The sequence below is a fragment of the Schistocerca cancellata genome, chromosome 1 (genome assembly GCF_023864275.1).
Source record: "Schistocerca cancellata isolate TAMUIC-IGC-003103 chromosome 1, iqSchCanc2.1, whole genome shotgun sequence".
Lineage (NCBI taxonomy): Eukaryota > Metazoa > Arthropoda > Insecta > Orthoptera > Acrididae > Schistocerca > Schistocerca cancellata.
In genome coordinates this window covers 906,530,885-906,548,023 of record NC_064626.1, presented here as the reverse complement: position 1 = coordinate 906,548,023, position 17,139 = coordinate 906,530,885, and positions in this window count along the sequence as shown.

Here is a 17,139-nt window from a genome sequence, read left to right as displayed (position 1 = left end):
CTGAGGTGGCGTAAGGCTGTCGCATTGAAAGGAAATTATGTTAAAAACAGGGTTTTGTAGCTAAAAGAGTGGGGAATAATATGATGCAACCGAATCCTGAATAAAAGGAACCTGCTTTCAGAAAAGATGTGTTGCAGTACTTATTGAACGGTCCCCGTAATACAAAAGAAAATGCATTTAAAATTTTCATCTGTGAGGAATTGTATTGATGCCATTCAATTTGCAGCTGCTTTAGAATTTTTCCTGCACCCAGGGTAAAATCTTTTATTCCGGCAGCTATGTGTACATGTTTTATCGTTCTTGTATGAATAGTGTGTTAAAGTCTCAAGCCAGCACAACCCCATGTGGGTTCTGAACGTAACGCAACTCGAGTGGCATATTATGTACTCTACGAGTAATATGTTTGTGCTCATTTAAGTTCGTACAACACACACGCCACTTCACAGCGCTTCAGCGCTATCCGTCGTACTTGTATTCACGCACATACATCTGTAAGTGTCACTTGCATGTCACATGTCACATTTCGCTTCCTCCAGTCATCCTCCATTCGCACCTCTATTTGCCTATTTCCATCCTCACGAATAGAGGGCGTCTAAAATTCACATGTACATCAGATCCTAAGCTACCGCAGCCACAAAATATCAATGATACGTTCCTGTCCGTGTAAATATTGACATATAGGCCACGTCCTGTCATAAAACGAACTACAACTTTCCTGGGATTGGCGTGATTCACCTACGGTCAAGCTCATTGATGTTCGGGAAGAGACTGTGTCCATGGTGTCCCGTATTTCCTCTGTCCCAGTTCAGCTGTCATTCATCAAATGTCCAGACCTGATTTATTATTTATTCTAGAACCCGTAATCTCTTGCATTTTATGCAAGCTAACCAATACGTTGCTGCAAGGTATCTTACAGTGATATCAGCGAGTCTAATCCCCAGAAGGGCGACGGAAGTCTGTGCTGGTATGGTATTGAAGACTCCCGTCAACGGAAGGACACCTCTTAGCTGATGCATCGTACCAGTCAGAGCTTGTGAGCCCAAGTACTTCCTGCAAATCTCTCGGTGGCATTGTGGTATAGTTCCACAACCTCCATTTGTAAGTGGCATCTGATAGTGTAACACTGACAGCTGATAGGGACAAGCTATCACCTCCGTATTCAGCCGAGAGTTATCTGCTTCAACCGCATTCTATACTGCATGCTACATAGCAGCAAAACGCAGCAGTCTTAAGTGGGAGAGGACTCGTAATACGCATTCATATTTTCCTGATCTTAGCTGCGTATTGTCATTCTCAAGTATTTTGAAGTAGTCGTGTACTGTGACAGTCTTTCTTATATACCACTGTTGCTAGTATGTTTCACATCAGGGCCGGCCAGAAATTCTGCACGCATGTGGTGCTCTTGCACATGTGCAAGTTCCGGGTCACAGCGTGCACGCCGCAGCCGTCAGCGTTCATGTAGTGCATGTTTCTACGCACAGATGTCGCTCCTCTGTTACACAAAGTGCGTTATCTACACCTCGTATGTGTATCACAACCTGGGCTGTGTCTGTAAGATCTGTTGCTTCATCGAGCGCTACAGAGAAAGCAACAAAGTATTTAGCCTTATTTATTAGCTGCCTGTGCAGATAGCCGGCCATAGCACTGATACGTCTTGTCACTGTTGTTTGGATGGACTGATTTCTTGAAACCTGCTGACGTTCGTGGGACACACAAGTTCTGCAGCACCAATCAGACACCCTTTCACAAACTCCCCTTCGAAAAAGGGTTTCCCAGATTGTGAAATTCTTAATGCGATTTTAAAACTTGCCCGCAGTGAAGATTTAGTGTGGTTGTCATTCTGGAAAATTGAAAACAGTACATTGTACAGCGTACAGTGAAACAGACATAAATGTAACACAAGAAACTAAGAGTTCAAGAAGTATCAGTTACTTTGACATACAGTAAAATCGAGTTGATGTGTCTCATCCATTTTCTTAAGGACGTTTAATTTTGCTTGCCGTTCTTCACTGTTGAGTACACTACACTCGTCTTTGTGATATGTATTGTAATGTCTTTCAATTGAAAACTTACGCCAGCCGCCTATTATTCGGCGGCACAGCAAACACTGAGTTTTCACCAACGGCTACAAAAAAGAATTGCAGTTCCTAGTCATTTTTAAACGACTGAGAACATAGATCTCCCGTCGTTTGCTTTTTCACAGTACTTGCCATTTCTCAGTACTTCTCTGTTAAGGTTACGGTCACCAGGGGTAAACGAAACTGGATATGTTGCGCTCTTAAAAAGCTTGTACCACAGGGAAGTGGAGCCGCCGCCGTTCATTTAGGACACACGTCTAATAACAGATGTCGCTGTCTCTCGCTGTCGCACACGTGTGCACATGTGCAGCACTTCCGCACGTCTGCACACTGTGCAGCGTTTGGCCGACCCTGTTTCACATGTTCATATTCAAGCGACGCTTCCATCAGCTTCTTTTATATACAGTTTACAGTGAATTAAGAATTATGGCCCATCATTAGTACACTCTAAAAGTTTACGTCCTTTACACTTGGTGTGCATGATTTTTCAGGGGCACTTGTGTATTATTCGTTACAGGTAACTTGTCATCTGCACTGCCCGCAGTGTCTCATGACACTGATCCATCCGTCAGATAGGGACGTTTAGCTCGGCGGCCACTTTGGTGCCAGTGGAGGGGAGTAGTCTACTTGCCGGCACGGGGTTTCACCCTCTACCTTCTCTCATCATACAACGCAAACACGACACGACGCTACACATACGCCTTACGGTCCATTACACATATCAGATACATTTAAAATACACATCATTCAAACTCTGTGAAGGAAAAATACCTCTGTTCGAGAAGGACAGAAAAACCTTCCCGACAAGGAGTATGGACCTGCAAGTCGGGGTCTCCCAGCCAGCAACGTTATACGTCCTTACTTTTTACGTAACATATGGCGCAATCCTCTTGAAAAATATAACCTCACAACCACTCTCACGATGATCACCAAAAATACTCCCTAAACCCATGTCACTTTTAAATTCAGACGAGACAAAGAAACTGGTACACCTGCCTAATATCGTGTAGAGCCCCCGCGCGCACGCAGAAGTGTCCCAACACGACGAGCCATGGACTCGACTAACGTCTGAAGTAGTGCTGGAAGGAACTGATACCATGAATCTTGCAGGGCTGTCCATAGATCCATAAGAGTACGAGGGGTTGGAGATCTCTTCTGAACAGCACTTTCGAAGACATCCCAGATATGCTCAACAATGGTGGCCAGCGGAAGTGTTTAAACTCAGAAGACTGTTCCTGGAGCCAGTCTGTAGCAATTATGGACGTGTAAGGTGTCGCATTGTCATGGTGGAATTGCCCAAGCCCGTCGGAATGCACAATGAACGTGAATGAATAGAGGTGATCAGACAAGATCCTTACGTACTTGTCACCTGTCAGAGTCGTATCTATACGTATCAGGGATCCCACATCACTCCAACTGCACACCCCGCAGCATTACAGAGCCTCCATCCTGCTTGAACAGTCCCCTGCAGACATGCAGACTCCATGGACTCATGAGATTGTCTCCGTTTCCTTACACATCCATTCGCTCGATACAAATTCAAACGAGACACGTCCAACCAGGCAACGTGTTTACAGTCAACAGTCCAATATCGGTGTTGAGGGGCCCAGGCGAGGCGTAAAGCTTTGTGTCGTGCAGTCATCAAGGGTACAAAAGTGGATCTTCCGCTCCGAAAGTCTATATGTTTCGTTGAACGGTTCGCACGCTAACACTTGTTGACGCCCAAAATTGAAATCTGCTGGAATTTGCGGAAGGGTTACACTTCTGTCACGTTGAACGATTCTCTTCAGTCTTCCTGATATTCATGGTACTCTCGTGAAATGGTCGTACTGGAAAAGTCCCACGTCATCGCTACCTCGGAGATGCTGTGTCCCATCACTCGTGCGCCGACTATAACACCACGTTCAAACTCACTTAAATCTCGATAACCTGCCATTGTAGCAGTATCAACCGATTTAACAACTGCGACAGACACTTGTTGTTATCTTGTATAGGCATTGCCTGCTGCAGCGCCGTATTCTGCCTCTTTACATATCTCTGCATTTGAATATGCTTGCCTATACCAGTTTCTTTGGTGCTTCAGTGTATAAACGCAGGTCCCTGAAGTAGATCAGCACATCCCTTCTGTATGAAAATCTGATTTTCGCATCAAGTCGTGTTTTTTTTTTATTTTCTAAGAGAATCTAGGAGCAAGGCGTTGCGTGTTAAAAATGTAATATTATGTTACTGATCTCCACAGTAGGAGCATCGTACACGGTGTCGACAAAGTCATACACTACAAGCCGTATAAGCCTCCGCAAGACGAGCTGTCGACAGATGATTCGTCTTGCTGTTAGCTCAACACTAATTTTACGTACGCACACAAACTGCTCTCATTTACGATGGAGAAAATTAATTAGGAAAAATTCGTGATTATTATTTGTTACTGCTTATTCTTTTACAAATTTAGTGATCGAGGCAACTTAATAAATTATTGAACGGCATTTTGTTTTTTGTTTTGTTAAAATTAAGGCTGTAGATCAGGCTTCGGTTGCCCTCTTGATTTCTATACAGTATGCCTACGTTCTGATCTGAACATTAAGTGTGTAGTCTGACATAAAATATTATCATGTAAGTTTCAACTGTGCCACATGCAGGGACCACATGTGATCCTCTCCTTTCCTTCTGTTTACGCAATCGTCCATAACGGCGCAAATACAAGCCATGAAACACTCGTCATGTCTATCCACTGTAACTCTTTTCAAAATTATTGTAGCACTGACAGCTACGACGGAGGCTGTACCAGAAACGCCCACACGAGAGGCACATTGCGCATTCCGCCAATATGACGAGAATTACAACCGTACCAAGCACCTGAAGCTGCCGAACGTTTACTCCCGCCACCGCAGCATTCCCCGCTTGCAGCATACTTCTGCTTCAGTTTCAGGCAGCTTGCTATCCTCTGTGCTCGTTACACGCTGTGATTTGTTCTTTTTTTATGGTTACAGGAGCTATTATTTTATTCGTTGTTAGTGTTATTTATTGTGCGGTACTGAACAATGTCAGAGGATGTTCGTCGATAGTTAGGAGTGGAAAAGTTCGATGTCGACTCTTGGCTGAGGGACTGTCGTACTAGGTCTGTCGAGAGAAATAGTTTATGGGTTGCAGACCTATTTGCAGACTGAAGGACTTCACAGAGACCTGCTGCTCTCCGTTAGCGAGGTAATCAATAGAGATGCTGCAGCTCCGAATTGAAACAAAAACTGTGTTGTGAAGGTTGGCAACGAAGTGTTCGAGAAGGAAAAGTAAGCTGTGAAAACATCGAAGCTTGTAAATCCCAGGGGAAAAACAACACCGTATGCGTAAACGAATTACCAATAAATACTACACAGCAAAATCAAACGAGTCACTTTTTCGAAACCCCGTAATTTTCTCCCATTGCGGCGCACCCGTGAAATTTGTCTCAGAGGTGCCGACAGCCTTCTTCTATAATGGTGCAAAAGGCTGCGGCCATGCGACTGAGAGGTTCCTCATTTTCATCAATTTTATTAGTGTTTTATGTCATTACACGGTGGTAACAGGCCTAATAAGGTTATTGTAATGAGAGTATTTGTAATGAGAGCTCAAAATACTTTTTACTTGATCCCTATGCATGTTGGGTTAATTCCCTGGGTGGCCTGTGCGAGGCGAGCACCAGAGGACGTGGCATACTGCGTTTGCGGTTGGGGGCTGCACTTCCGCGAATACTGAGAGGGTCGTACATCAATGGGCTTAACCGCATGGCAAGACGATTGACGTCAGTCGAGTTTCACCTGTTGTATGCAGGGCAAAACGACCTGCAAGACGTCTGAGTGTCGCCGCAGTTTATGTTAACCGTACCGGCGCGTCTGGAACGAAGACTGCTGGCGATGACTGACTGTATTGTCCTCATGATTCTGGAATACTTCTGGACCGTGCTGTGCTGGGCATGACTGTCTGGCGCTAGATGGCTGGTGGTGTAGGCATGTTGTTTTCGCAGCCGGTCAAATGGCAAGCTCAGTGCCCTCAGCTGAATAGCTGAGGCATGATTGGTGAACTTAAATGAGGCTAGTTGACGTCATAAAGCCCTGCTCTAAATTGGAGGGAATGGTCGCTATTGGCGCGAATGATGTTCTGAGACAGTGTGGGGGAATTTTGGAATCGGCAGTGAATGCTGATTCGCGGGTTTCGAGGGTAGCAGGGAGTTGATCAATGTTGGCTTCGCTCTTGCGTTGTGCGGGCGCAGAGGATTCTGGATCTGATCTTCGTCGGAATGGGACGGTCTTGCGACTCAATCTCACTTTTTCGGCAGAACTTACAATTCTCGGACAGCTTTCGAAGCCAGGGGTTGAAACAGTGTTGCTGCACAACAGAAGTCGGCGACTACATCATCAGAACGTTGCCTACCGACGACCTGCTACAGATTTCAGGATTGGTAAAGTATTTTGCGGCTCCGGCATTGTAGGACCTACCAGTTTTATACTGAAGTCCTCAACAGCACGCGTGCTCGCTTTGCTACAAGTCCACCTTGCTTATTTCTCCATGTGATCCCATTTGAGCTCTCACTACTAATCGTGATACTGCAATATAGTCGGGAGAGTAATATTTGATTCATTGGGACCTCCAGTCATTATCGTAAATCTATTTCATCACAGAGAGTAGGAGACCCTTGTTCTCGACCCAACTCTTATTTCCATAATAGTTCTGCATAACATACCTTACAGCCTACTGTTTATGTTGACAATTAAGTACATTTGAGTTCTGATTTATAATAAATCACATTGTAATATTTAATCCGCATATAATTTCATAGATAGACGCAGAATCTCATTTCCTGTCTTTTATTATGATGAAATTTTCCTTTTTCTTTACTGAGTAGATAATGATTTTTATTAAATTATTGTGGTGCACACTTCTTGTTTTGCCAACTAGCAGGGTCCACCATCAATTCCTTTCGTTACCGTTGTGCACATAATCAATTAGGTGGTAGATAAGGAAGGGGTCGAGTGCATGTCCAGTTCTCATGCAAAATTCTCCAGAATTAAAGAGGTACAAACTCTTTTCCACCCTAGCACCTCGCACAACGTCACTCTGAAAAAGCATAAACACACTCTGCCGTCTCGAATCACATTCAGAGTTCGTCGAATGGTTCTGAATAGTCCCCAGTGGTTCAACTCTGTATACAAGAGCAAAAATTGCGGTCGCACTACACTTGAATGGGGTCAGATCACTTTCAGTGGCGTTGCAGCCCGACGAAGTCTCTCGAATAGGCTTGAAACTCCCTGTGGCAGCTGTGTCGAACGTTGTCAAGATTGTCGTCCCTTTGTTCATCGCACTGCGAACTGTCGGTTTCGAGTGCGATACACTATTTGATCAAAAGTACTCGGACACCTGGCTGAAAACGCCTTACAAGTTCTTGGCGACCTCCATCGGTAATGCTGGAATTCAGTATGGTGTTGGCCCACCCTTAACTTTGATGGTAGCTCCCACTCTCACAGGCATACGTTCAATCAGGTTCTGGAGGGTTTCTTGGGGAATGGCCACTCTTCACGGAGTTCTGCACTGAGGAGAGGTATCTATGGTGGTCGGTGAGGCCTGGCACGGAGTCAGCGTTCCAAAACATCCCAAAGGTGTTCTATAGGATTCAGGTCAAGATTCCGTGCAGGCAGTCCATTACAAGGATGTTATTGTCGTGTAACCACTCCGCCACAGGCCGTACATTATGAACAGGTGCTTGATCGTGCTGAAAGATTCAATCGCCATCCCCGAATTGCTCTTCAACAGTGGGAAGCAAGAATGTGCTTAAAACATAAATGTATGCCTGTGCTGTGATAGTGCCATGCAAAACAGCAAGATATGCAAGCCCCCTCCATGAAAAACACGACCACACCATAACACCACCACCTCCGAGTTTTACTGTTGGCATTACACACGCTGACAGATGATGTTCACTGGGCATTCGCCATAATCACACCCTGCCATCGGATCGCCGCATTGTGTAGCGTGATTCGTCACTCCACACAACGTTTTCCCACTGTTCAATCGTCCAATGTTTACGCTCCTCACTCCAAGCGAGGAGTCGTTTGGCATTTACGGTTTGGAATTCCTGTGTGATGGTCTGGATAGATGTCTGCCTATTACACATTACGACCCTCTTCAACTTTCGACGGTCTCTGTTAGTCAACAGACGGCCTGTACGCTTTTGTGCTGTATGTGTCCCCCTTCAGTATCACATCGGAAACAGTGGACCTAGGAATGTTTAGGAGTGTGGATATCTCGCGTACAGACGTATGACACAAGTGACACCCAATCACCCGACCACATTCGAAGTCCGTGAGTTCCGCGGAGCGCCCCATTCTGCTCTCTCACGATGTCTAATGACTACTGAGGTTGCTGATATGGAGTACCTGGCAGTAGGTGGCAGCACAATGCACATAATATGAAAAACGTATGTTTTTGGGGGTGTCTGGATACTTTTGATCACATAGTGTATGTGTGAGTATCAACGCCCCAAGGATGAGGTGGTTTCATTGACGCACCCCTCCCCCCCCCCCCCCCCACTTTTCATGTCGATTCTGAGCGGTAGTGTGTCTGAAATGTTATACTCAGCGACCCATATAAGAAAACCCCGTGATCTCAGTGTTGGATGTCGCAGTTCTGACGTCCATCGTAGAGGATCCAGAAGAAGGGGTGAAATGAGGATAAGAGAGGTTGTGTCGACCTAACCATCGTTTAGCACTTCCACTGTGACGCTGGGCAGAATTGTGGTGAAATATGGTGCCACTGTGACATCATCGAGTCACATTATATCTCACAAGAACATCTAAGCTGTGGCATTTTTTTTTTCTCCATGTGACGACACCTTGATGTTCGAAGCGCCGCCGAGCCCGAGGACGACGTTGCAGAGTGCGACGCTTTTGCACCATTACAGAAGAGGTCTGTCGACAACTTTAAGCCAAATTTCAGATTTATGCATCGCAGTGGGTGACAATTACGGGGTTTCTAAAAAGTGACGTCTTAAATGTGCTATCTAATGTTGATTGATTTGATGAGGATGTGATTCGTCATCAAATTTATCATCATTACCACAGAAAGGATCATCCGACATTCAGCAAGTGTTTAAGGCATCAGAACTTTTTCAAAGTTGTCACACATCGCTATTCACACTTTTGCACAACCAAGAGTTTCACTGTGACAGTAAGCTGTTGATGGAGAAGGAAGATACTACTAAATAGAAATGGCGATTTTTAAGACACTCATGGCGTCAATATCAACGAAGTGGTGTGGCTTGATGAAACGTAGGTTTCGTTGTCAGGTAGGACTGGACAGACGACACGACTAAAGGAAAAATGACAAGGGGGCAGACTTATTCTTCTTCATACAGACGTCACGCAAGTTTTTCTCCCAAACGGTGTTCTCCTTTTTAAATAAAAGAAGACAGCACATTATCACGCAGAAATGAACCTCACTGCGTTTACAAAATGGTTCGTAGGATCACCAACTTCAAATCGGGGAAAATTATCAACAATTGTTGTAGATAATGATTGTTACCATCCAATTGTTATTGACAAGGCACCTACCAAGGCAAAGCGAAAGCAGCAGATGATTAACTGACTTCATTCTGGTAACGTCAGTACAAGAGATAACCTCACAAAGGTGGAGCTTATACAACTAATGTCTCTGCATAAACCACAGCTCCCCAATGCGAAGTCGATGAGGTGGCAAAAACATATGGGCATACAATCGTTAGGCTACCACCTCACCACTGCCATTTCAACCCCACGGGCCTAAATTAATGGCTACATTGCCAGGAATAGTAATAAATTTGCGCTTTCTGCCGTCGAAGCACTCACAAACGAGGCTGTATAATACGCTAACTCTGAAGACTGGAAGAAAGCCGTCAAACATACGCAGAGCATCAAGCAAAGAGCTTGGCAGCAAGAGGCTGTTTTGGAAAATTCAGTGGAGAAGATTTATCTGTTGATTAAATAGCAATAGTGATAGTGATCCTTATGTGTATCATAGCGACGAGAGTGTTGTTAGTGGATCACCACAGAAATGAAGCATAAGCTGATTCAGCTGCATGTTTGGAGTGGACAGTCTTCAGTGGTAAGTAGCTACATATTGTAATTATATTTCCGCAAGTCTTGACATTTTAATAAAAAGACATCACCAGCAACTAATCTACATAATGTAATTATATTTCCGTAAGTCTTGACATTTTAATAAAAAGGCATCATCAGTAACTAACCCGAAATGAAATTCATCTCAAGAATTTAGCCCGTACCATTTACAGTATAATTATTGTAATACTCAGGCCCTCGTTTTGTATCGGTTTTGTTCTTTCTCCCATTACTAGTTGGCCTATTTTAGGGACGTATTCTCACTGTGATGAACGCCCCTAAATCTTATTTTTGTTGTGTAAGAAAACTTAAAAACAGGTTGTTTGTAAACCAAGCGATCCGTGTCGTATAACGAAGTCATACGGGGATCGCTGAGTACTTGACGTGCGCGCGGATCACTGCGCGTCAAATTTAACTGAAATTATCTCTTATTGGCAAACTCTGACAGCGTTCCGATTTCGAGTAGATTAAAAAATAATGTTTTTCTTAGATTTCGTTCACATAATCGTTCACCTAATTTCAATAACAAAAAAGTTTCCAGATGTCAAAAATTCGAAACGTCGCCAGAAAATACATTTTCGAAAACTGTCCGTATATTATCTTAATAATCTGTTGCCGCGAACAAAACTAAATTGGAAACGTAGTGCAGACCTTCCAGAAGATATTGATTTCAGTTTCATATTTGTACAGCGAATAGCCAGCGTGTTTGAACGAGTTAAATGTGAGAGAACACGTGTGTTCCATGCGAGACGTTGCTCTCCTGCTCCGAGCCTCCACGTGTTCCAGCCGGACTGTCAGTCCTAATATAATTTTGAACAAACTGTAGACACAGGGACGCGTTTGAAGCCTACTTCACAGATCAGGGGAAAGCAGAACTACATATTTCAGTATTTTGATTGGCATTTGGTGTAAGTAGCATGCAGCCAGTACCTTTTTACACAAATCAGACAACTAACGAGTGAAAAAATTGCGGAAGGACACACACAGCACTCAATACCGGAAAACATGACACATAATCGTAACTGGTGAACTACTTCGCTCTTGCTATTAGAATAATGTGTAATGTCCTTCACTAGGACTGTGGCGGTCACTGGCTAGCGAACTGACAGAAGGCAAATCAATAACGATCTCACCAGAGTAAGATCGCTATGAAGCTACTGGGGGGAGGGGGGGGGTGAACTTGCAGGATACGCTATTGTGGCTTTGGACGGGAAAATGGCGGTTCCATCTTAATCCTGATCCTTGTCACTAAAGCAAACAACTGACTTAGGTAGATGATGATTTTTCATTTGTTTGTCACTGCAAATTCTTGATTATTTTCCTGTTTTCACACTTCGGCAGACTTGCAGATATGAATGTTTGTTAAATTTTGATGCTACCAAAAATATGTCTTTTAGACGCATGGTATTCGTGACAAGTGACCACTCTATCCCATACATCTCGAGAAGAATACGCAGTGAGTGACTGAGTGTTCAGAACATATAACAAATGAGTTTCAATACCAGTAAAGCATGAACAGTCACGTCAGCACAATTGTAGAAGAAAGGTAATGGTTAATAATCGAGGTGAGCGCCAGGATCGTCCATGGACAAATGCCAACAGATGCATCTCAGTACACGCATGACCACACAATAACACAATACGGGAGAGGTCAGCTGCCCAATTTTTTCCTCATTTTATCCGATTAACTTGACTACTCTCGAACACGTAATGAATTCTTTTTTTGTTTCTTTGTTACTGAACGTGCTGCACGCAGAAATGCTGGGAACGTAAGACTTAAGCTGCGCTATAAAGTCAGATACAATGGGCTATTCTCGCAACAAATGACAATTACAAGATCGCAGCCGGAAGAATGACGTCAGCAAGTGAATAGGAAGGCGTCCCATTGTGTACGAATACCACAGCGGTGACACTCGAGGCCTTCATGCATGTGCTGCAGCTGATTAGTGGCCTTTCTTATGATCGCAATATACCGTCTACAATTATGATCACTGAGAGACGTCATATGCAACACAATTAGCCATTGCCTTGATCCGCCTTAGGCTTCTATGCCTTTTGTAGTCTGTTATTTTTGCCTACTTTCACTGTCTAGCAGGGCCAGTCAACAGAAATTTATGCCACCGTATGCTTTGATGTATATTTTAATACACGTGTCCTTCGTCAGTTTCTGATCTTACTCGGTAGCTACGAATTATGGTCACTGTAAGTGTCCAGAGTAGCTTACAAAAGTATTCAATACAAAGGGAACAGACAGTAAAAGTGCCGTAATACGGCTGGAGTATCCTGTCTTAAGGTCCATGCACAGAAGTTAACACGATTATCAAAAATGGTTCAAATGGCTCAGAGCTCTATGGGACTTAACTGCTGTGGTCGTCAGTCACCTAGAACTTACAACCACTTAAACCTAGCTAACCCAAGGACATCACACACATCCATGCCCGAGTCAGGATTCGAACCTGTGACCGTAGCGGTCGCGTGGTTCCAGACTGTAGCGCCTAGAACCGCTCGGCCACCCCAGCCGGCCACGATTCTCAAAATCGTATCAAATTGTTCAAATGGCTCTGAGCACTATGGGACTTGACTGCCGAGGTCATCAGTCCCCTAGAACTTAGAACTACTTAAACCTAACTAACCTAAGGACATCACACACATCCATGCCTGAGGCAGGATTCGAACCTGCGACCGTAGCAGCAGCGCGGTTCCAGACTGAAGCGCCTAGAACCGCTCGGCCACTCCGGCTGGCCTCAAAATTGTGTCCACGCAGCTCTTGATGGATAAAGATGTGTTAGGGATGGAACCCATGTCGATGGAGAATGCATAGTATACTTACCCGACTCATGCCACTCCCTCGTGCGATTGCGCGGAAGCTAACGTGCAGATCAAATGCAGCAGCAGCAGGAATAGTAATTTCGCCTTCTTCTGTGTTTCCTTCCGTAACGTTGTCTAGGTGTTGCATTGCCCCTTTCACATAACGGGTTGAAGGGGTTACTAAATTATTGCCGAGATGGTTGACGTCTTTTGAGATCTCTTGCCCCATACACCATACAAGAACGAACTGCATTCTTCTCATACTCTCCATACAGTATGAGCTTGTCAACTTTTTCTGCATTGGCAAGTCCCATCGTCCACTCACGACCTACTGCTTGGACTGTCAAACACTAACTGACTATCAAGTCACAATGCACTCAAAGAACACACAAACACACTGTAAGCAAACACAGCAACATCTTACCTAGCAACTGCGCAGGTTAAATTGCACAAACAAGTATCGGAGTGGAAACTTTTAAAAATACGATATCTCGTAAACGCCTCGCACTCGAGAACAACAACTCGCGGGAAGAACAACTGCCAATAAGGCTGCGTGTGGACTCGAAACATTCTGATCTTATCTTATTGATCTTTGCGTGAGATGTACGCAGGAGGAGGCAATATATTTGTTTGAATCTTCTAGGAACAACTCTCTCGGAACTTCAGCACTATAGCACACCGTTATACGTCTGCCACTGCGATTGGTTGAACGTCTCCGTGACGTTGTCGTGCTTACTAAATGGATCTCTTCTCTATATAATGCTATCTGGCGTGGATCCCATACTGAAGAGCATATTCAGGCATTGATCGAACGAGTGTTTTGTAAGCTGTCTACAGTTTCTGTTTCCTGAGGATTATTCTAGTGAGTCTGTCTGGCATCTGCCTTTCCTGTGATTAGTTTTATGCAGCTGTTCCACTTTAAATCGTTTCGTACATTGAGAGGTGGCATGCCTTTATGTGCACAGAGTGACTTACCCCTCTCATATTTATATCTTACTCTGAGTAATTCGATTTTGGGAAGTATTGCCGAGTATGGTCATTACAAGGCTAGTATTGAGAACTCAGAAGATATGAATATTTTCCTCTCTAATTGCATGTGGTGAAAACTTTCTATTACATCCAATGTGGACTTCCCACGCAGCGTCTCTCGTCACCCGGGTGGTCTGGTGACAGGCGGGTTCTGCTGATCTTGAAAGGGTTATGCCGACGAGTGTAAGGGAGCCGAGTGGATGCTTTCCAGGGGCCCACATTGTCATAAGAGGGGGGGGGGGGGGGGCGACACGCCCACAGGGGCCTGAAGGAGCGGCTGGGGTTAGAGTTTCCGTTACTTCGCAGAAACTTAGTGAAAACGCTTTCTGACGGGCTGCGAGCGAGGCGTGGGAATGGCTTGTGTTCTCAGGCAGTCTTGGCGGGCAAATTCCCGCGTTTTCTGCAAATCATAACTGTGATTGGCTTGATCAGGGGATAGCTCCATGACGTAGCAAAATAGGCCCATAAATTGGCGCCAAGTATCTCCATTGGTCGAATAGTAGTGCTACGGCAATAGAGTGGAATTTTCCACCTGTTTTCTAGTTGCTGATTGGCACATTTAACCACGGCCACTGGTGTGGGGGAGGTAATGTTCTGTGTTTGGCTTGTACGGGTGCTGTTGGGAGGTCTCGCCTTTCGGTCGGAGTAGATTACAAGACAGAGTTCCTGCTGCTCTGGACAATCTGCCTTCCGTTGGCTGTCTAATATGCTTCCATTTAATTGTAACTGTTTGACGAAGTTGCTGACGTTTCGACTTTAACGTAACTTTCCGAGTACAGTTGGCAATTGAGCGTTCTGCGTACAAGCGGCCTATGTTGTCTGTCTTGAGCAGTTTTGGCTAAAGTTGACTGTATCGGAGTTACTATGTGACTTCGCTAGTTAAAATTAATCACTGTACCATCAGTGATTGTGTGGCGAGCTTTCTTCGTCTCCCTCAGAGGCGCATTTATATTGCTATTAAGTCTTTAGTCTGGAACAACCAGACCAGGGTAATTAGTTTTGGGCTATACTCACGACATTATCATCACCACGACGGGACGTCGAAGAAAGTAGCCATCGCCTCCGGTACGCTAGATCTTGTCCTTGCAGTTAAGAAGACAGCTTGGTAATGTATGTCCGCAGCACCGGCAGATTAGGGAATTTTGCTATGTAATAATCAGAGCTCATCAGAGCGCGCCTGTTCCCGTCTTTTATAAAGTGGTTCTGTCTTGGGTGTTAATTGTCGGAGTTCTCACTACTACAGCAGCAATTAATGTTGGGTTGGCTGGGTGTTTCTCTTAAGATTTGAGTTGCAAGGAATTGGCTGCACATGCCACTTGGTCATAAATGTCACAAGCTAGTTTATGGACAACTTCAACTTCACAGCATTTATTTGAGTATCCAATTTGACATATTGTAAATGTTTCATGTGTTCTGTTTATTATTTTGAGTTTAGTCATAATAAATCAAATTGTTATTTTGGACAGAACTTTCAATCTGTAGATTGGTAGAGCAACCCTTTCATTTCTCACTACTTTAATGAAACATTCCTTTACCAAAATAATTTCTATCAAATTAAATTATTGCAGGTGCCAAACTGTTTCCTATTCCATTTGCAGAATCGATTACAGTCAGTTCGCTTTTCTTCTTAATCCATGTGCAACAGCAGAAGTCGTCCGCAGCTCGTGGTCGTGCGGTAGCGTTCTCGCTTCCCACGCCCGGGTTCCCGGGTTCGATTCCCGGCGGGGTCAGGGATTTTTTCTGCCTCGTGATGACTGGGTGTTGTGTGATGTCCTTAGGTTAGTTAGGTTTAAGTAGTTCTAAGTTCTAGGGGACTGATGACCATAGAAGTTAAGTCCCATAGTGCTCAGAGCCATTTGAACCTAACAGCAAAAGTCGGAGTTAGAAAAAGGGGGGGGGGAGGCTTACAGCATCATTTCCATATGCAGATTGTAGAAGAATTTAGTGTTAAATGCACTACTTGCCCCGGACCCTCGCAACGTTTATCACAAGATATTTTGTAGAAGTAACTGATTTTAGTGATTGTTCTGAAATTGTCTAAGCATACAATGAAGGGTCTTTCTGTCTAAGTATTCATAATACATTACATCTGTTTACATGGGGGTCAAGTGCCACTCCCTGCACGAAGCGTCGAACCTCTACAGATCTTCCTTTATTTCGCTACAATTTTGTAACGTTACGACTGCTCTGTATATATCATCATCATCCACGTGAAGTCTCATGCAACTTCCGACGTTGTCTACTGTGTCGTCTGTACAAGGTATCTCAGAAGTCGCTCCCTACTTTTAAACAGTTATAATTTCTTTGATTATGCATCCATTTTCTTAGAACTATTGTTGTTAGAAACAGCGCTCTTCGAGGTTTCGTTTAATATAGTTTTTCTGTTATTTCAGTTGTAAAATGCCGCCTATGGTGACTGTGGAAGAAGGGCCAAAATAGCAGCTCATTACGAGGTCTGAGGATCTGTGGTGCGAGTAGTAAAATGGTGGTGGGCTGAACTAGGGTTCCATGCTACATTTGATGATGCAAAAACACTTAAAAACTGCTATTCCGAATTATTAACAACAGGGATTGTCCCCGATGCAAGAAGATCAGGGAGACCATCACCTTCGAGGACACCAGAGAATGTTGACAGAGTTCATGAAATGTTCACGAGGAGCCCTAAGAAATCCCTCCTCAAGGATCCCGTGAAAGTGGTCTTTCACGTTAAGCAGCTGTAACGATTCTTAAGAAAGATCTCACTTTTGTGCCGTCGAAGCCACATTATGTGCAGCAATTGTTTCCTAGTGACTGTGACAGAAGAAATGAGTTTGGAGAAATTTTCTTGGATTGGATCGTGTATGGCCAGTAATTTCACAGTGGAACAAACCACAGCTTCACTCCATGCAGAACGGAGCACATACACATTTTGCAAATGATGTCTACGAATGTGCGCATGATCACTTCCCAGGCTGTTGGATTGGCAGGCTTGGTGCACATGAATGGCCGGCCCGCAGCCCTGATTTAATGCTTTATGATTTTCTTCTTTGCAGGTGGGAGGAGGTTTACGGGAGAAAACCACGGTATTTTGATTAAATGTAAGCAATAATACATGTTGCAGGCAG